The sequence below is a fragment of the Pseudophryne corroboree genome, chromosome 11 (genome assembly GCF_028390025.1).
Source record: "Pseudophryne corroboree isolate aPseCor3 chromosome 11, aPseCor3.hap2, whole genome shotgun sequence".
NCBI lineage: Eukaryota > Metazoa > Chordata > Amphibia > Anura > Myobatrachidae > Pseudophryne > Pseudophryne corroboree.
This window is the reverse complement of record NC_086454.1, coordinates 130,133,952-130,154,565: the sequence shown is the minus strand read 5'-3', so window position 1 is coordinate 130,154,565 and position 20,614 is coordinate 130,133,952. Positions and strand designations below refer to the sequence as shown.

Sequence of the window (20,614 nt, the reverse complement as noted above, 5' to 3'; positions counted from 1 at the left end):
TTACAAGAGCATGTCTAAAACATATTTGTTGCATTTTATTGGGCCGATTCTGTTCATGCTGATAGTTCCAACAAGTTTTTCACTATTATTATGAAACTATGGTAAGAGCTTTCCAATAATTTTACTTTAATGATAGCAAAAAAACACACACATTAGGAGGTTTTTAATACTTCTCACCCTGTTGTACACCTGTTCTGTTTCTGCTGACAGGCATGGTATTATCATTTCAGCTCACTACAGGACACTCTAACACAAAGTTGGAGAGCCATTAAAAATATGTCCAACTTTTTCAATATTTTCTATATAATTCAATTCAAGCAAAGACAGCTAATTTTTGCATTTATTTGATTTTCTGAAAAAGTTATATACTACATGCATCAATCAAGGATATTGCAAATTTATAGAATTTTTTTGTGAAAAGTCTACATTGGGACAAAAGCAACAATAAAATGATAACAGAGATTTGAAATTTGCAGAAGATTTTTTTCCATCACTAAGCAGAATGAACATACATAGTGCTGAAGGCAAGGCTCCATAGCTCAGGGGTTAGAGCACTGGTCTTGTAAACCAGGGGTTGTGAGTTCAAATCTCACTGAGGCCTAGTGCTACTTTCTTGTTACTGCTGCTAAAATATAAATTGCAGCTCCCAATGTTGAAATAGTCTGCTCAAGAGCTTTAAGTGAGGAGAACCATTTCAATTTGGTCACACATTTGGATATTCAATTTGTACACAGAGTTATGATGTTCAGTCTAATCTGCAAATTGGTTCCAAGAGCATGTCTTAAAATTATTTTATTGTACTGATTCTGTTCATGCTGATAATCCCATCATAATTTTTCAGTATCATTACAAACTGTAGAAAGAGCTTTTCCATAATTAAACTTTAAAGATAGCAACAATGGTATATACATTGTATTGTACCGTGCAGGAATCAACTTCATCAGTTGATCCAGAAGAGTTTTGAATTGACAACTGTAGCTGCCAGAAGGCTTTTTTGGTCATGTAAGCATATATAAAGTACAAATGCAAGCATACTCAAGGTAATGACCACTATTGGTCACAAATATCTCAATATAAAGACATTCTGTCATATCATTTTGAAGGCATTCCAGACTAAGGAGCACAAGGTTTGTGAGGCATGGAAAACATGACCAACATTTCCTCAATTTTATATATACACCTATTCAACATACAGCGGCAAACTGAAAGTTTCTTTAAATTGTTTAATAGGTTATTAACTGCATGTCCCAAGCAGGCATTTCAGCAGTGGTCATTTGTTAAAAGTGTATATTTGGAGAATGAGCTACAACTAATAATATCCAATAAGATTACTGAAATTTGAAGAAAACTCTTTTCCACCATAATTCAGACCCCGTATTGGTCACAGTTCTGGCTACTTATGTGGCTCCATAGCTCAGGGGTTAGAGCACTGGTCTCGTAAACCAGGGGTCATGAGGTCCAATCTCACTGGGACCTAGTGTTTCCCAATGTTAAAATAGTCTATGCAATATCTTTAAGTGAGGAGAACCATTTCAATTTGGTCACATATTTGGATATTCAATTTGTACACAGAGTTATGATGTTCAGTCTAATCTGCTGATTGGTTACAAGAGCATGTCTAAAACATATTTGTTGCATTTTATTGGGCCGATTCTATTCATGCTGGTAGTTCCAACAAGTTTTTCACTATTATTATGAAACTATGGTAAGAGCTTTCCAATAATTTAACTTTAATGATAGCACAAAAACACACACATTAGGAGGTTTTTAATACTTCTCACCCTGTTGTACACCTGTTCTGTTTCTGCTGACAGGCATGGTATTATCATTTCAGCTCACTACAGGACACTCTAACACAAAGTTGGAGAGCCATTAAAAATATGTCCAACTTTTTCAATATTTTCTATATAATTCAATTCAAGCAAAGACAGCTAATTTTTGCATTTATTTGATTTTCTGAAAAAGTTATATACTACATGCCTCAATCAAGGATATTGTCAAATTTGTAGAATTTTTTTGTGAAAAGTCTACATTGGGACAAAAAGCGACAATAAAATGATAACAGAGATTTGAAATTTGCAAAAGATTTTTTTCCATCACTAAGCAGAATGAGCATACATAGTGCTGAAGGCAAGGCTCCATAGCTCAGGGGTTAGAGCACTGGTCTTGTAAACCAGGGGTCGTGAGTTTAAATCTCACTGGGGCCTAGTGCTACTTTCTTGTTACTGCTGCTAAAATATAAATTGCAACTCCCAATGTTGAAATAGTCTGCTCAAGAGCTTTAAGTGAGGAGAACCATTTCAATTTGGTCACACATTTGGATATTCAATTTGTACACAGAGTTATGATGTTCAGTCTAATCTGCAAACTGGTTCCAAGAGCATGTCTTAAAATTATTTTATTGTACTGATTCTGTTCATGCTGATAATCCCATCATAATTTTTCAGTATCATTACAAACTGTAGAAAGAGCTTTTCCATAATTAAACTTTAAAGATAGCAACAATGGTATATACATTGTATTAATCTGTATTGTACCGTGCAGGAATCAACTTCATCAGTTGATCCAGAAGAGTTTTGAATTGACAACTGTAGCTGCCAGAAGGCTTTTTTGGTCATGTAAGCATATATAAAGTACAAATGCAAGCATACTCAAGGTAATGACCACTATTGGTCACAAATATCTCAATATAAAGACATTCTGTCATATCATTTTGAAGGCATTCCAGACTAAGGAGCACAAGGTTTGTGAGGCATGGAAAACATGACCAACATTTCCTCAATTTTATATATACACCTATTCAACATACAGCAGCAAACTGAAAGTTTCTTTACATTGTTTAATAGGTTATTAACTGCATGTCCCAAGCAGGCATTTCAGCAGTGGTCATTTGTTAAAAGTGTATATTTGGAGAATGAGCTACAACTAATAATATCCAATAAGATTACTGAAATTTGAAGAAAACTCTTTTCCACCATAATTCAGACCCCGTATTGGTCACAGTTCTGGCTACTTATGTGGCTCCATAGCTCAGGGGTTAGAGCACTGGTCTCGTAAACCAGGGGTCATGAGGTCCAATCTCACTGGGACCTAGTGTTTCCCAATGTTAAAATAGTCTATGCAATATCTTTAAGTGAGGAGAACCATTTCAATTTGGTCACACATTTGGATATTCAATTTGTACACAGAGTTATGATGTTCAGTCTAATCTGCAAATTGGTTCCAAGAGCATGTCTTAAAATTATTTTATTGTACTGATTCTGTTCATGCTGATAATCCCATCATAATTTTTCAGTATCATTACAAACTGTAGAAAGAGCTTTTCCATAATTAAACTTTAAAGATAGCAACAATGGTATATACATTGTATTAATCTGTATTGTACCGTGCAGGAATCAACTTCATCAGTTGATCCAGAAGAGTTTTGAATTGACAACTGTAGCTGCCAGAAGGCTTTTTTGGTCATGTAAGTATATATAAAGTACAAATGCAAGCATACTCAAGGTAATGACCACTATTGGTCACAAATATCTCAATATAAAGACATTCTGTCATATCATTTTGAAGGCATTCCAGACTAAGGAGCACAAGGTTTGTGAGGCATGGAAAACATGACCAACATTTCCTCAATTTTATATATACACCTATTCAACATACAACAGCAAACTGAAAGTTTCTTTAAATTGTTTACTAGGTTATTAACTGCATGTCCCAAGCAGGCATTTCAGCAGTGGTCATTTGTTAAAAGTGTATATTTGGAGAATGAGCTACAACTAATAATATCCAATAAGATTACTGAAATTTGAAGAAAACTCTTTTCCACCATAATTCAGACCCCGTATTGGTCACAGTTCTGGCTACTTATGTGGCTCCATCTCTCAGGGGTTAGAGCACTGGTCTCGTAAACCAGGGGTCATGAGGTCCAATCTCACTGGGACCTAGTGTTTCCCAATGTTAAAATAGTCTATGCAATATCTTTAAGTGAGGAGAACCATTTCAATTTGGTCACATATTTGGATGGTTAATTTGGACAAAGACATATGATGTTCGGTCTAATCTGCTGATTGGTTACAAGAGCATGTCTAAAACATATTTGTTGCATTTTATTGGGCCGATTCTGTTCATGCTGATAGTTCCAACAAGTTTTTCACTATTATTATGAAACTATGGTAAGAGCTTTCCAATAATTTTACTTTAATGATAGCAAAAAAACACACACATTAGGAGGTTTTTAATACTTCTCACCCTGTTGTACACCTGTTCTGTTTCTGCTGACAAGCATGGTATTATCATTTCAGCTCACTACAGGACACTCTAACACAAAGTTGGAGAGCCATTAAAAATATGTCCAACTTTTTCAATATTTTCTATATAATTCAATTCAAGCAAAGACAGCTAATTTTTGCATTTATTTGATTTTCTGAAAAAGTTATATACTACATGCCTCAATCAAGGATATTGCAAATTTATAGAATTTTTTTGTGAAAAGTCTACATTGGGACAAAAGCAACAATAAAATGATAACAGAGATTTGAAATTTGCAGAAGATTTTTTTCCATCACTAAGCAGAATGATCATACATAGTGCTGATGGCAAGGCTCCATATCTCAGGGGTTAGAGCACTGGTCTTGTAAACCAGGGGTTGTGAGTTCAAATCTCACTGAGGCCTAGTGCTACTTTCTTGTTAGTGCTGCTAAAATATAAATTGCAGCTCCCAATGTTGAAATAGTCTGCTCAAGAGCTTTAAGTGAGGAGAACCATTTCAATTTGGTCACACATTTGGATATTCAATTTGTACACAGAGTTATGATGTTCAGTCTAATCTGCAAATTGGTTCCAAGAGCATGTCTTAAAATTATTTTATTGTACTGATTCTGTTCATGCTGATAATCCCATCATAATTTTTCAGTATCATTACAAACTGTAGAAAGAGCTTTTCCATAATTAAACTTTAAAGATAGCAACAATGGTATATACATTGTATTGTACCGTGCAGGAATCAACTTCATCAGTTGATCCAGAAGAGTTTTGAATTGACAACTGTAGCTGCCAGAAGGCTTTTTTGGTCATGTAAGCATATATAAAGTACAAATGCAAGCATACTCAAGGTAATGACCACTATTGGTCACAAATATCTCAATATAAAGACATTCTGTCATATCATTTTGAAGGCATTCCAGACTAAGGAGCACAAGGTTTGTGAGGCATGGAAAACATGACCAACATTTCCTCAATTTTATATATACACCTATTCAACATACAGCGGCAAACTGAAAGTTTCTTTAAATTGTTTAATAGGTTATTAACTGCATGTCCCAAGCAGGCATTTCAGCAGTGGTCATTTGTTAAAAGTGTATATTTGGAGAATGAGCTACAACTAATAATATCCAATAAGATTACTGAAATTTGAAGAAAACTCTTTTCCACCATAATTCAGACCCCGTATTGGTCACAGTTCTGGCTACTTATGTGGCTCCATAGCTCAGGGGTTAGAGCACTGGTCTCGTAAACCAGGGGTCATGAGGTCCAATCTCACTGGGACCTAGTGTTTCCCAATGTTAAAATAGTCTATGCAATATCTTTAAGTGAGGAGAACCATTTCAATTTGGTCACATATTTGGATATTCAATTTGTACACAGAGTTATGATGTTCAGTCTAATCTGCTGATTGGTTACAAGAGCATGTCTAAAACATATTTGTTGCATTTTATTGGGCCGATTCTATTCATGCTGGTAGTTCCAACAAGTTTTTCACTATTATTATGAAACTATGGTAAGAGCTTTCCAATAATTTAACTTTAATGATAGCACAAAAACACACACATTAGGAGGTTTTTAATACTTCTCACCCTGTTGTACACCTGTTCTGTTTCTGCTGACAGGCATGGTATTATCATTTCAGCTCACTACAGGACACTCTAACACAAAGTTGGAGAGCCATTAAAAATATGTCCAACTTTTTCAATATTTTCTATATAATTCAATTCAAGCAAAGACAGCTAATTTTTGCATTTATTTGATTTTCTGAAAAAGTTATATACTACATGCCTCAATCAAGGATATTGTCAAATTTGTAGAATTTTTTTGTGAAAAGTCTACATTCTGACAAAAAGCGACAATAAAATGATAACAGAGATTTGAAATTTGCAAAAGATTTTTTTCCATCACTAAGCAGAATGAGCATACATAGTGCTGAAGGTAAGGCTCCATATCTCAGGGGTTAGAGCACTGGTCTTGTAAACTAGGGGTCGTGAGTTTAAATCTCACTGGGGCCTAGTGCTACTTTCTTGTTACTGCTGCTAAAATATAAATTGCAACTCCCAATGTTGAAATAGTCTGCTCAAGAGCTTTAAGTGAGGAGAACCATTTCAATTTGGTCACACATTTGGATATTCAATTTGTACACAGAGTTATGATGTTCAGTCTAATCTGCAAACTGGTTCCAAGAGCATGTCTTAAAATTATTTTATTGTACTGATTCTGTTCATGCTGATAATCCCATCATAATTTTTCAGTATCATTACAAACTGTAGAAAGAGCTTTTCCATAATTAAACTTTAAAGATAGCAACAATGGTATATACATTGTATTAATCTGTATTGTACCGTGCAGGAATCAACTTCATCAGTTGATCCAGAAGAGTTTTGAATTGACAACTGTAGCTGCCAGAAGGCTTTTTTGGTCATGTAAGCATATATAAAGTACAAATGCAAGCATACTCAAGGTAATGACCACTATTGGTCACAAATATCTCAATATAAAGACATTCTGTCATATCATTTTGAAGGCATTCCAGACTAAGGAGCACAAGGTTTGTGAGGCATGGAAAACATGACCAACATTTCCTCAATTTTATATATACACCTATTCAACATACAGCAGCAAACTGAAAGTTTCTTTAAATTGTTTAATAGGTTATTAACTGCATGTCCCAAGCAGGCATTTCAGCAGTGGTCATTTGTTAAAAGTGTATATTTGGAGAATGAGCTACAACTAATAATATCCAATAAGATTACTGAAATTTGAAGAAAACTCTTTTCCACCATAATTCAGACCCCGTATTGGTCACAGTTCTGGCTACTTATGTGGCTCCATCTCTCAGGGGTTAGAGCACTGGTCTCGTAAACCAGGGGTCATGAGGTCCAATCTCACTGGGACCTAGTGTTTCCCAATGTTAAAATAGTCTATGCAATATCTTTAAGTGAGGAGAACCATTTCAATTTGGTCACACATTTGGATATTCAATTTGTACACAGAGTTATGATGTTCAGTCTAATCTGCAAATTGGTTCCAAGAGCATGTCTTAAAATTATTTTATTGTACTGATTCTGTTCATGCTGATAATCCCATCATAATTTTTCAGTATCATTACAAACTGTAGAAAGAGCTTTTCCATAATTAAACTTTAAAGATAGCAACAATGGTATATACATTGTATTAATCTGTATTGTACCGTGCAGGAATCAACTTCATCAGTTGATCCAGAAGAGTTTTGAATTGACAACTGTAGCTGCCAGAAGGCTTTTTTGGTCATGTAAGTATATATAAAGTACAAATGCAAGCATACTCAAGGTAATGACCACTATTGGTCACAAATATCTCAATATAAAGACATTCTGTCATATCATTTTGAAGGCATTCCAGACTAAGGAGCACAAGGTTTGTGAGGCATGGAAAACATGACCAACATTTCCTCAATTTTATATATACACCTATTCAACATACAACAGCAAACTGAAAGTTTCTTTAAATTGTTTACTAGGTTATTAACTGCGTGTCCCAAGCAGGCATTTCAGCAGTGGTCATTTGTTAAAAGTGTATATTTGGAGAATGAGCTACAACTAATAATATCCAATAAGATTACTGAAATTTGAAGAAAACTCTTTTCCACCATAATTCAGACCCCGTATTGGTCACAGTTCTGGCTACTTATGTGGCTCCATCTCTCAGGGGTTATAGCACTGGTCTCGTAAACCAGGGGTCATGAGGTCCAATCTCACTGGGACCTAGTGTTTCCCAATGTTAAAATAGTCTATGCAATATCTTTAAGTGAGGAGAACCATTTCAATTTGGTCACATATTTGGATGGTTAATTTGGACAAAGACATATGATGTTCAGTCTAATCTGCTGATTGGTTACAAGAGCATGTCTAAAACATATTTGTTGCATTTTATTGGGCCGATTCTGTTCATGCTGATAGTTCCAACAAGTTTTTCACTATTATTATGAAACTATGGTAAGAGCTTTCCAATAATTTAACTTTAATGATAGCACAAAAACACACACATTAGGAGGTTTTTAATACTTCTCACCCTGTTGTACACCTGTTCTGTTTCTGCTGACAGGCATGGTATTATCATTTCAGCTCACTACAGGACACTCTAACACAAAGTTGGAGAGCCATTAAAAATATGTCCAACTTTTTCAATATTTTCTATATAATTCAATTCAAGCAAAGACAGCTAATTTTTGCATTTATTTGATTTTCTGAAAAAGTTATATACTACATGCCTCAATCAAGGATATTGCCAAATTTGTAGAATTTTTTTGTGAAAAGTCTACATTGGGACAAAAAGCGACAATAAAATGATAACAGAGATTTGAAATTTGCAAAAGATTTTTTTCCATCACTAAGCAGAATGAGCATACATAGTGCTGAAGGCAAGGCTCCATATCTCAGGGGTTAGAGCACTGGTCTTGTAAACCAGGGGTCGTGAGTTCAAATCTCACTGGGGCCTAGTACTACTTTCTTGTTACTGCTGCTAAAATATAAATTGCAGCTCCCAATGTTGAAATAGTCTGCTCAAGAGCTTTAAGTGAGGAGAACCATTTCAATTTGGTCACACATTTGGATATTCAATTTGTACACAGAGTTATGATGTTCAGTCTAATCTGCAAATTGGTTCCAAGAGCATGTCTCAAAATTATTTTATTGTACTGATTCTGTTCATGCTGATAATCCCATCATAATTTTTCAGTATCATTACAAACTGTAGAAAGAGCTTTTCCATAATTAAACTTTAAAGATAGCAACAATGGTATATACATTGTATTGTACCGTGCAGGAATCAACTTCATCAGTTGATCCAGAAGAGTTTTGAATTGACAACTGTAGCTGCCAGAAGGCTTTTTTGGTCATGTAAGCATATATAAAGTACAAATGCAAGCATACTCAAGGTAATGACCACTATTGGTCACAAATATCTCAATATAAAGACATTCTGTCATATCATTTTGAAGGCATTCCAGACTAAGGAGCACAAGGTTTGTGAGGCATGGAAAACATGACCAACATTTCCTCAATTTTATATATACACCTATTCAACATACAACAGCAAACTGAAAGTTTCTTTAAATTGTTTACTAGGTTATTAACTGCATGTCCCAAGCAGGCATTTCAGCAGTGGTCATTTGTTAAAAGTGTATATTTGGAGAATGAGCTACAACTAATAATATCCAATAAGATTACTGAAATTTGAAGAAAACTCTTTTCCACCATAATTCAGACCCCGTATTGGTCACAGTTCTGGCTACTTATGTGGCTCCATCTCTCAGGGGTTAGAGCACTGGTCTCGTAAACCAGGGGTCATGAGGTCCAATCTCACTGGGACCTAGTGTTTCCCAATGTTAAAATAGTCTATGCAATATCTTTAAGTGAGGAGAACCATTTCAATTTGGTCACATATTTGGATGGTTAATTTGGACAAAGACATATGATGTTCGGTCTAATCTGCTGATTGGTTACAAGAGCATGTCTAAAACATATTTGTTGCATTTTATTGGGCCGATTCTGTTCATGCTGATAGTTCCAACAAGTTTTTCACTATTATTATGAAACTATGGTAAGAGCTTTCCAATAATTTTACTTTAATGATAGCAAAAAAACACACACATTAGGAGGTTTTTAATACTTCTCACCCTGTTGTACACCTGTTCTGTTTCTGCTGACAAGCATGGTATTATCATTTCAGCTCACTACAGGACACTCTAACACAAAGTTGGAGAGCCATTAAAAATATGTCCAACTTTTTCAATATTTTCTATATAATTCAATTCAAGCAAAGACAGCTAATTTTTGCATTTATTTGATTTTCTGAAAAAGTTATATACTACATGCCTCAATCAAGGATATTGCAAATTTATAGAATTTTTTTGTGAAAAGTCTACATTGGGACAAAAGCAACAATAAAATGATAACAGAGATTTGAAATTTGCAGAAGATTTTTTTCCATCACTAAACAGAATGATCATACATAGTGCTGATGGCAAGGCTCCATATCTCAGGGGTTAGAGCACTGGTCTTGTAAACCAGGGGTTGTGAGTTCAAATCTCACTGAGGCCTAGTGCTACTTTCTTGTTAGTGCTGCTAAAATATAAATTGCAGCTCCCAATGTTGAAATAGTCTGCTCAAGAGCTTTAAGTGAGGAGAACCATTTCAATTTGGTCACACATTTGGATATTCAATTTGTACACAGAGTTATGATGTTCAGTCTAATCTGCAAATTGGTTCCAAGAGCATGTCTTAAAATTATTTTATTGTACTGATTCTGTTCATGCTGATAATCCCATCATAATTTTTCAGTATCATTACAAACTGTAGAAAGAGCTTTTCCATAATTAAACTTTAAAGATAGCAACAATGGTATATACATTGTATTGTACCGTGCAGGAATCAACTTCATCAGTTGATCCAGAAGAGTTTTGAATTGACAACTGTAGCTGCCAGAAGGCTTTTTTGGTCATGTAAGCATATATAAAGTACAAATGCAAGCATACTCAAGGTAATGACCACTATTGGTCACAAATATCTCAATATAAAGACATTCTGTCATATCATTTTGAAGGCATTCCAGACTAAGGAGCACAAGGTTTGTGAGGCATGGAAAACATGACCAACATTTCCTCAATTTTATATATACACCTATTCAACATACAGCGGCAAACTGAAAGTTTCTTTAAATTGTTTAATAGGTTATTAACTGCATGTCCCAAGCAGGCATTTCAGCAGTGGTCATTTGTTAAAAGTGTATATTTGGAGAATGAGCTACAACTAATAATATCCAATAAGATTACTGAAATTTGAAGAAAACTCTTTTCCACCATAATTCAGACCCCGTATTGGTCACAGTTCTGGCTACTTATGTGGCTCCATAGCTCAGGGGTTAGAGCACTGGTCTCGTAAACCAGGGGTCATGAGGTCCAATCTCACTGGGACCTAGTGTTTCCCAATGTTAAAATAGTCTATGCAATATCTTTAAGTGAGGAGAACCATTTCAATTTGGTCACATATTTGGATATTCAATTTGTACACAGAGTTATGATGTTCAGTCTAATCTGCTGATTGGTTACAAGAGCATGTCTAAAACATATTTGTTGCATTTTATTGGGCCGATTCTATTCATGCTGGTAGTTCCAACAAGTTTTTCACTATTATTATGAAACTATGGTAAGAGCTTTCCAATAATTTAACTTTAATGATAGCACAAAAACACACACATTAGGAGGTTTTTAATACTTCTCACCCTGTTGTACACCTGTTCTGTTTCTGCTGACAGGCATGGTATTATCATTTCAGCTCACTACAGGACACTCTAACACAAAGTTGGAGAGCCATTAAAAATATGTCCAACTTTTTCAATATTTTCTATATAATTCAATTCAAGCAAAGACAGCTAATTTTTGCATTTATTTGATTTTCTGAAAAAGTTATATACTACATGCCTCAATCAAGGATATTGTCAAATTTGTAGAATTTTTTTGTGAAAAGTCTACATTCTGACAAAAAGCGACAATAAAATGATAACAGAGATTTGAAATTTGCAAAAGATTTTTTCCCATCACTAAGCAGAATGAGCATACATAGTGCTGAAGGTAAGGCTCCATATCTCAGGGGTTAGAGCACTGGTCTTGTAAACTAGGGGTCGTGAGTTTAAATCTCACTGGGGCCTAGTGCTACTTTCTTGTTACTGCTGCTAAAATATAAATTGCAACTCCCAATGTTGAAATAGTCTGCTCAAGAGCTTTAAGTGAGGAGAACCATTTCAATTTGGTCACACATTTGGATATTCAATTTGTACACAGAGTTATGATGTTCAGTCTAATCTGCAAACTGGTTCCAAGAGCATGTCTTAAAATTATTTTATTGTACTGATTCTGTTCATGCTGATAATCCCATCATAATTTTTCAGTATCATTACAAACTGTAGAAAGAGCTTTTCCATAATTAAACTTTAAAGATAGCAACAATGGTATATACATTGTATTAATCTGTATTGTACCGTGCAGGAATCAACTTCATCAGTTGATCCAGAAGAGTTTTGAATTGACAACTGTAGCTGCCAGAAGGCTTTTTTGGTCATGTAAGCATATATAAAGTACAAATGCAAGCATACTCAAGGTAATGACCACTATTGGTCACAAATATCTCAATATAAAGACATTCTGTCATATCATTTTGAAGGCATTCCAGACTAAGGAGCACAAGGTTTGTGAGGCATGGAAAACATGACCAACATTTCCTCAATTTTATATATACACCTATTCAACATACAGCAGCAAACTGAAAGTTTCTTTAAATTGTTTAATAGGTTATTAACTGCATGTCCCAAGCAGGCATTTCAGCAGTGGTCATTTGTTAAAAGTGTATATTTGGAGAATGAGCTACAACTAATAATATCCAATAAGATTACTGAAATTTGAAGAAAACTCTTTTCCACCATAATTCAGACCCCGTATTGGTCACAGTTCTGGCTACTTATGTGGCTCCATCTCTCAGGGGTTAGAGCACTGGTCTCGTAAACCAGGGGTCATGAGGTCCAATCTCACTGGGACCTAGTGTTTCCCAATGTTAAAATAGTCTATGCAATATCTTTAAGTGAGGAGAACCATTTCAATTTGGTCACACATTTGGATATTCAATTTGTACACAGAGTTATGATGTTCAGTCTAATCTGCAAATTGGTTCCAAGAGCATGTCTTAAAATTATTTTATTGTACTGATTCTGTTCATGCTGATAATCCCATCATAATTTTTCAGTATCATTACAAACTGTAGAAAGAGCTTTTCCATAATTAAACTTTAAAGATAGCAACAATGGTATATACATTGTATTAATCTGTATTGTACCGTGCAGGAATCAACTTCATCAGTTGATCCAGAAGAGTTTTGAATTGACAACTGTAGCTGCCAGAAGGCTTTTTTGGTCATGTAAGTATATATAAAGTACAAATGCAAGCATACTCAAGGTAATGACCACTATTGGTCACAAATATCTCAATATAAAGACATTCTGTCATATCATTTTGAAGGCATTCCAGACTAAGGAGCACAAGGTTTGTGAGGCATGGAAAACATGACCAACATTTCCTCAATTTTATATATACACCTATTCAACATACAACAGCAAACTGAAAGTTTCTTTAAATTGTTTACTAGGTTATTAACTGCGTGTCCCAAGCAGGCATTTCAGCAGTGGTCATTTGTTAAAAGTGTATATTTGGAGAATGAGCTACAACTAATAATATCCAATAAGATTACTGAAATTTGAAGAAAACTCTTTTCCACCATAATTCAGACCCCGTATTGGTCACAGTTCTGGCTACTTATGTGGCTCCATCTCTCAGGGGTTATAGCACTGGTCTCGTAAACCAGGGGTCATGAGGTCCAATCTCACTGGGACCTAGTGTTTCCCAATGTTAAAATAGTCTATGCAATATCTTTAAGTGAGGAGAACCATTTCAATTTGGTCACATATTTGGATGGTTAATTTGGACAAAGACATATGATGTTCAGTCTAATCTGCTGATTGGTTACAAGAGCATGTCTAAAACATATTTGTTGCATTTTATTGGGCCGATTCTGTTCATGCTGATAGTTCCAACAAGTTTTTCACTATTATTATGAAACTATGGTAAGAGCTTTCCAATAATTTAACTTTAATGATAGCACAAAAACACACACATTAGGAGGTTTTTAATACTTCTCACCCTGTTGTACACCTGTTCTGTTTCTGCTGACAGGCATGGTATTATCATTTCAGCTCACTACAGGACACTCTAACACAAAGTTGGAGAGCCATTAAAAATATGTCCAACTTTTTCAATATTTTCTATATAATTCAATTCAAGCAAAGACAGCTAATTTTTGCATTTATTTGATTTTCTGAAAAAGTTATATACTACATGCCTCAATCAAGGATATTGTCAAATTTGTAGAATTTTTTTGTGAAAAGTCTACATTGGGACAAAAAGCGACAATAAAATGATAACAGAGATTTGAAATTTGCAAAAGATTTTTTTCCATCACTAAGCAGAATGAGCATACATAGTGCTGAAGGCAAGGCTCCATAGCTCAGGGGTTAGAGCACTGGTCTTGTAAACCAGGGGTTGTGAGTTTAAATCTCACTGGGGCCTAGTGCTACTTTCTTGTTACTGCTGCTAAAATATAAATTGCAACTCCCAATGTTGAAATAGTCTGCTCAAGAGCTTTAAGTGAGGAGAACCATTTCAATTTGGTCACACATTTGGATATTCAATTTGTACACAGAGTTATGATGTTCAGTCTAATCTGCAAACTGGTTCCAAGAGCATGTCTTAAAATTATTTTATTGTACTGATTCTGTTCATGCTGATAATCCCATCATAATTTTTCAGTATCATTACAAACTGTAGAAAGAGCTTTTCCATAATTAAACTTTAAAGATAGCAACAATGGTATATACATTGTATTAATCTGTATTGTACCGTGCAGGAATCAACTTCATCAGTTGATCCAGAAGAGTTTTGAATTGACAACTGTAGCTGCCAGAAGGCTTTTTTGGTCATGTAAGCATATATAAAGTACAAATGCAAGCATACTCAAGGTAATGACCACTATTGGTCACAAATATCTCAATATAAAGACATTCTGTCATATCATTTTGAAGGCATTCCAGACTAAGGAGCACAAGGTTTGTGAGGCATGGAAAACATGACCAACATTTCCTCAATTTTATATATACACCTATTCAACATACAGCAGCAAACTGAAAGTTTCTTTACATTGTTTAATAGGTTATTAACTGCATGTCCCAAGCAGGCATTTCAGCAGTGGTCATTTGTTAAAAGTGTATATTTGGAGAATGAGCTACAACTAATAATATCCAATAAGATTACTGAAATTTGAAGAAAATTCTTCTCCACCATAATTCAGACCCCGTATTGGTCACAGTTCTGGCTACTTATGTGGCTCCATAGCTCAGGGGTTAGAGCACTGGTCTCGTAAACCAGGGGTCATGAGGTCCAATCTCACTGGGACCTAGTGTTTCCCAATGTTAAAATAGTCTATGCAATATCTTTAAGTGAGGAGAACCATTTCAATTTGGTCACACATTTGGATATTCAATTTGTACACAGAGTTATGATGTTCAGTCTAATCTGCAAATTGGTTCCAAGAGCATGTCTTAAAATTATTTTATTGTACTGATTCTGTTCATGCTGATAATCCCATCATAATTTTTCAGTATCATTACAAACTGTAGAAAGAGCTTTTCCATAATTAAACTTTAAAGATAGCAACAATGGTATATACATTGTATTAATCTGTATTGTACCGTGCAGGAATCAACTTCATCAGTTGATCCAGAAGAGTTTTGAATTGACAACTGTAGCTGCCAGAAGGCTTTTTTGGTCATGTAAGTATATATGAAGTACAAATGCAAGCATACTCAAGGTAATGACCACTATTGGTCACAAATATCTCAATATAAAGACATTCTGTCATATCATTTTGAAGGCATTCCAGACTAAGGAGCACAAGGTTTGTGAGGCATGGAAAACATGACCAACATTTCCTCAATTTTATATATACACCTATTCAACATACAACAGCAAACTGAAAGTTTCTTTAAACTGTTTACTAGGTTATTAACTGCATGTCCCAAGCAGGCATTTCAGCAGTGGTCATTTGTTAAAAGTGTATATTTGGAGAATGAGCTACAACTAATAATATCCAATAAGATTACAGAAATTTGAAGAAAACTCTTTTCCACCATAATTCAGACCCCGTATTGGTCACAGTTCTGGCTACTTATGTGGCTCCATCTCTCAGGGGTTATAGCACTGGTCTCGTAAACCAGGGGTCATGAGGTCCAATCGCACTGGGACCTAGTGTTTCCCAATGTTAAAATAGTCTATGCAATATCTTTAAGTGAGGAGAACCATTTCAATTTGGTCACATATTTGGATGGTTAATTTGGACAAAGACATATGATGTTCAGTCTAATCTGCTGATTGGTTACAAGAGCATGTCTAAAACATATTTGTTGCATTTTATTGGGCCGATTCTGTTCATGCTGATAGTTCCAACAAGTTTTTCACTATTATTATGAAACTATGGTAAGAGCTTTCCAATAATTTAACTTTAATGATAGCACAAAAACACACACATTAGGAGGTTTTTAATACTTCTCACCCTGTTGTACACCTGTTCTGTTTCTGCTGACAGGCATGGTATTATCATTTCAGCTCACTACAGGACACTCTAACACAAAGTTGGAGAGCCATTAAAAATATGTCCAACTTTTTCAATATTTTCTATATAATTCAATTCAAGCAAAGACAGCTAATTTTTGCATTTATTTGATTTTCTGAAAAAGTTATATACTACATGCCTCAATCAAGGATATTGCCAAATTTGTAGAATTTTTTTGTGAAAAGTCTACATTGGGACAAAAAGCGACAATAAAATGATAACAGAGATTTGAAATTTGCAAAAGATTTTTTTCCATCACTAAGCAGAATGAGCATACATAGTGCTGAAGGCAAGGCTCCATATCTCAGGGGTTAGAGCACTGGTCTTGTAAACCAGGGGTCGTGAGTTCAAATCTCACTGGGGCCTAGTACTACTTTCTTGTTACTGCTGCTAAAATATAAATTGCAGCTCCCAATGTTGAAATAGTCTGCTCAAGAGCTTTAAGTGAGGAGAACCATTTCAATTTGGTCACACATTTGGATATTCAATTTGTACACAGAGTTATGATGTTCAGTCTAATCTGCAAATTGGTTCCAAGAGCATGTCTTAAAATTATTTTATTGTATTGACTCTGTTCATGCTGATAATCCCATCATAATTTTTCAGTATCATTACAAACTGTAGAAAGAGCTTTTCCATAATTAAACTTTAAAGATAGCAACAATGGTATATACATTGTATTGTACCGTGCAGGAATCAACTTCATCAGTTGATCCAGAAGAGTTTTGAATTGACAACTGTAGCTGCCAGAAGGCTTTTTTGGTCATGTAAGCATATATAAAGTACAAATGCAAGCATACTCAAGGTAATGACCACTATTGGTCACAAATATCTCAATATAAAGACATTCTGTCATATCATTTTGAAGGCATTCCAGACTAAGGAGCACAAGGTTTGTGAGGCATGGAAAACATGACCAACATTTCCTCAATTTTATATATACACCTATTCAACATACAGCGGCAAACTGAAAGTTTCTTTAAATTGTTTAATAGGTTATTAACTGCATGTCCCAAGCAGGCATTTCAGCAGTGGTCATTTGTTAAAAGTGTATATTTGGAGAATGAGCTACAACTAATAATATCCAATAAGATTACTGAAATTTGAAGAAAACTCTTTTCCACCATAATTCAGACCCCGTATTGGTCACAGTTCTGGCTACTTATGTGGCTCCATAGCTCAGGGGTTAGAGCACTGGTCTCGTAAACCAGGGGTCATGAGGTCCAATCGCACTGGGACCTAGTGTTTCCCAATGTTAAAATAGTCTATGCAATATCTTTAAGTGAGGAGAACCATTTCAATTTGGTCACACATTTGGATATTCAATTTGTACACAGAGTTATGATGTTCAGTCTAATCTGCTGATTGGTTACAAGAGCATGTCTAAAACATATTTGTTGCATTTTATTGGGCCGATTCTGTTCATGCTGATAGTTCCAACAAGTTTTTCACTATTATTATGAAACTATGGTAAGAGCTTTCCAATAATTTAACTTTAATGATAGCACAAAAACACACACATTAGGAGGTTTTTAATACTTCTCACCCTGTTGTACACCTGTTCTATTTCTGCTGACAGGCATGGTATTATCATTTCAGCTCACTACAGGACACTCTAACACAAAGTTGGAGAGCCATTAAAAATATGTCCAACTTTTTCAATATTTTCTATATAATTCAATTCAAGCAAAGACAGCTAATTTTTGCATTTATTTGATTTTCTGAAAAAGTTATATACTACATGCCTCAATCAAGGATATTGCAAATTTGTAGAATTTTTTTGTGAAAAGTCTACATTGGGACAAAAAGCGACAATAACATGATAACAGAGATTTGAAATTTGCAGAAGATTTTTTTCCATCACTAAGCAGAATGAACATATATAGTGCTGAAGGCAAGGCTCCATAGCTCAGGGGTTAGAGCACTGGTCTTGTAAACCAGGGGTCGTGAGTTCAAATCTCACTGGGGCCTAGTGCTATTTTCTTGTTACTGCTGCTAAAATATAAATTGCAGCTCCCAATGTTGAAATAGTCTGCTCAAGAGCTTTAAGTGAGGAGAACCATTTCAATTTGGTCACACATTTGGATATTCAATTTGTACACAGAGTTATGATGTTCAGTCTAATCTGCTAATTGGTTCCAAGAGCATGTCTTAAAATTATTTTATTGTATTGACTCTGTTCATGCTGATAATCCCATCATCATTTTTCAGTATCATTACAAACTGTAGAAAGAGCTTTTCCATAATTAAACTTTAAAGATAGCAACAATGGTATATACATTGTATTGTACCGTGCATGAATCAACTTCATCAGTTGATCCAGAAGAGTTTTGAATTGACAACTGTAGCTGCCAGAAGGCTTTTTTGGTCATGTAAGCATATATAAAGTACAAATGCAAGCATACTCAAGGTAATGACCACTATTGGTCACAAATATCTCAATATAAAGACATTCTGTCATATCATTTTGAAGGCATTCCAGACTAAGGAGCACAAGGTTTGTGAGGCATGGAAAACATGACCAACATTTCCTCAATTTTATATATACACCTATTCAACATACAGCAGCAACTGAAAGTTTCTTTAAATTGTTTAATAGGTTATTAACTGCATGTCCCAAGCAGGCATTTCAGCAGTGGTCATTTGTTAAAAGTGTATATTTGGAGAATGAGCTACAACTAATAATATCCAATAAGATTACTGAAATTTGAAGAAAACTCTTTTCCACCATAATTCAGACCCCGTATTGGTCACAGTTCTGGCTACTTATGTGGCTCCATAGCTCAGGGGTTAGAGCACTGGTCTCGTAAACCAGGGGTCATGAGGTCCAATCTCACTGGGACCTGGTTTTTCCCAATGTTAAAATAGTCTATGCAATATCTTTAAGTGAGGAGAACCATTTCAATTTGGTCACATATTTGGATGGTTAATTTGGACAAAGACATATGATGTTCAGTCTAATCTGCTGATTGGTTACAAGAGCATGTCTAAAACATATTTGTTGCATTTTATTGGGCCGATTCTGTTCATGCTGATAGTTCCAACAAGTTTTTCACTATTATTATGAAACTATGGTAAGAGCTTTCCAATAATTTTACTTTAATGATAGCAAAAAAACACACACATTAGGAGGTTTTTAATACTTCTCACCCTGTTGTACACCTGTTCTGTTTCTGCTGACAGGCATGGTATTATCATTTCAGCTCACTACAGGACACTCTAACACAAAGTTGGAGAGCCATTAAAAATATGTCCAACTTTTTCAATATTTTCTATATAATTCAATTCAAGCAAAGACAGCTAATTTTTGCATTTATTTGATTTTCTGAAAAAGTGATATACTACATGCCTCAATCAAGGATATTGCAAATTTGTAGAATTTTTTTGTGAAAAGCCTACATTGGGACAAAAAGCGACAATAAAATGATAACAGAGATTTGAAATTTGCAGAAGATTTTTTTCCATCACTAAGCAGAATGAACATACATAGTGCTGAAGGCAAGGCTCCATAGCTCAGGGGTTAGAGCACTGGTCTTGTAAACCAGGGGTCGTGAGTTCAAATCTCACTGGGGCCTAGTGCTACTTTCTTGTTACTGCTGCTAAAATATAAATTGCAGCTCCCAATGTTGAAATAGTCTGCTCAAGAGCTTTAAGTGAGGAGAACCATTTCAATTTGGTCACACATTTGGATATTCAATTTGTACACAGAGTTATGATGTTCAGTCTAATCTGCAAATTGGTTCCAAGAGCATGTCTTAAAATTATTTTATTGTATTGACTCTGTTCATGCTGATAATCCCATCATAATTTTTCAGTATCATTACAAACTGTAGAAAGAGCTTTTCCATAATTAAACTTTAAAGATAGCAACAATGGTATATACATTGTATTGAACCGTGCAGGAATCAACTTCATCAGTTGATCCAGAAGAGTTTTGAATTGACAACTGTAGCTGCCAGAAGGCTTTTTTGGTCATGTAAGCATATATAAAGAACAAATGCAAGCATACTCAAGGTAATGACCACTATTGGTCACAAATATCTCAATATAAAGACATTCTGTCATATCATTTTGAAGGCATTCCAGACTAAGGAGCACAAGGT

The 20,614-nt window shown here is 35.0% G+C and overlaps 11 non-coding genes across 11 annotated transcripts; all 11 read left to right on the top strand.

Moving 5' to 3' along the window:
- Positions 1-528: 528 nt before the first annotated feature.
- Positions 529-601, top strand: TRNAT-UGU (transfer RNA threonine (anticodon UGU)). Its single transcript has one exon. It is a non-coding gene; the product is annotated as a tRNA-Thr (tRNA).
- A 1,533-nt stretch (positions 602-2,134) lies between these two features.
- TRNAT-UGU (transfer RNA threonine (anticodon UGU)) lies at positions 2,135-2,207 on the top strand. The gene has a single exon. It is a non-coding gene; the product is annotated as a tRNA-Thr (tRNA).
- A 2,389-nt stretch (positions 2,208-4,596) lies between these two features.
- TRNAT-UGU (transfer RNA threonine (anticodon UGU)) lies at positions 4,597-4,669 on the top strand. Its single transcript has one exon. It is a non-coding gene; the product is annotated as a tRNA-Thr (tRNA).
- A 1,533-nt stretch (positions 4,670-6,202) lies between these two features.
- On the top strand, positions 6,203-6,275 carry TRNAT-UGU (transfer RNA threonine (anticodon UGU)). The gene has a single exon. It is a non-coding gene; the product is annotated as a tRNA-Thr (tRNA).
- Positions 6,276-8,666: 2,391 nt separating this feature from the next.
- TRNAT-UGU (transfer RNA threonine (anticodon UGU)) lies at positions 8,667-8,739 on the top strand. The gene has a single exon. It is a non-coding gene; the product is annotated as a tRNA-Thr (tRNA).
- A 1,531-nt stretch (positions 8,740-10,270) lies between these two features.
- Positions 10,271-10,343, top strand: TRNAT-UGU (transfer RNA threonine (anticodon UGU)). Its single transcript has one exon. It is a non-coding gene; the product is annotated as a tRNA-Thr (tRNA).
- A 1,533-nt stretch (positions 10,344-11,876) lies between these two features.
- On the top strand, positions 11,877-11,949 carry TRNAT-UGU (transfer RNA threonine (anticodon UGU)). Its single transcript has one exon. It is a non-coding gene; the product is annotated as a tRNA-Thr (tRNA).
- Positions 11,950-14,340: 2,391 nt separating this feature from the next.
- Positions 14,341-14,413, top strand: TRNAT-UGU (transfer RNA threonine (anticodon UGU)). Its single transcript has one exon. It is a non-coding gene; the product is annotated as a tRNA-Thr (tRNA).
- Positions 14,414-16,804: 2,391 nt separating this feature from the next.
- Positions 16,805-16,877, top strand: TRNAT-UGU (transfer RNA threonine (anticodon UGU)). Its single transcript has one exon. It is a non-coding gene; the product is annotated as a tRNA-Thr (tRNA).
- Positions 16,878-18,409: 1,532 nt separating this feature from the next.
- On the top strand, positions 18,410-18,482 carry TRNAT-UGU (transfer RNA threonine (anticodon UGU)). Its single transcript has one exon. It is a non-coding gene; the product is annotated as a tRNA-Thr (tRNA).
- A 1,531-nt stretch (positions 18,483-20,013) lies between these two features.
- On the top strand, positions 20,014-20,086 carry TRNAT-UGU (transfer RNA threonine (anticodon UGU)). Its single transcript has one exon. It is a non-coding gene; the product is annotated as a tRNA-Thr (tRNA).
- The last annotated feature ends 528 nt before the right edge of the window (positions 20,087-20,614 follow it).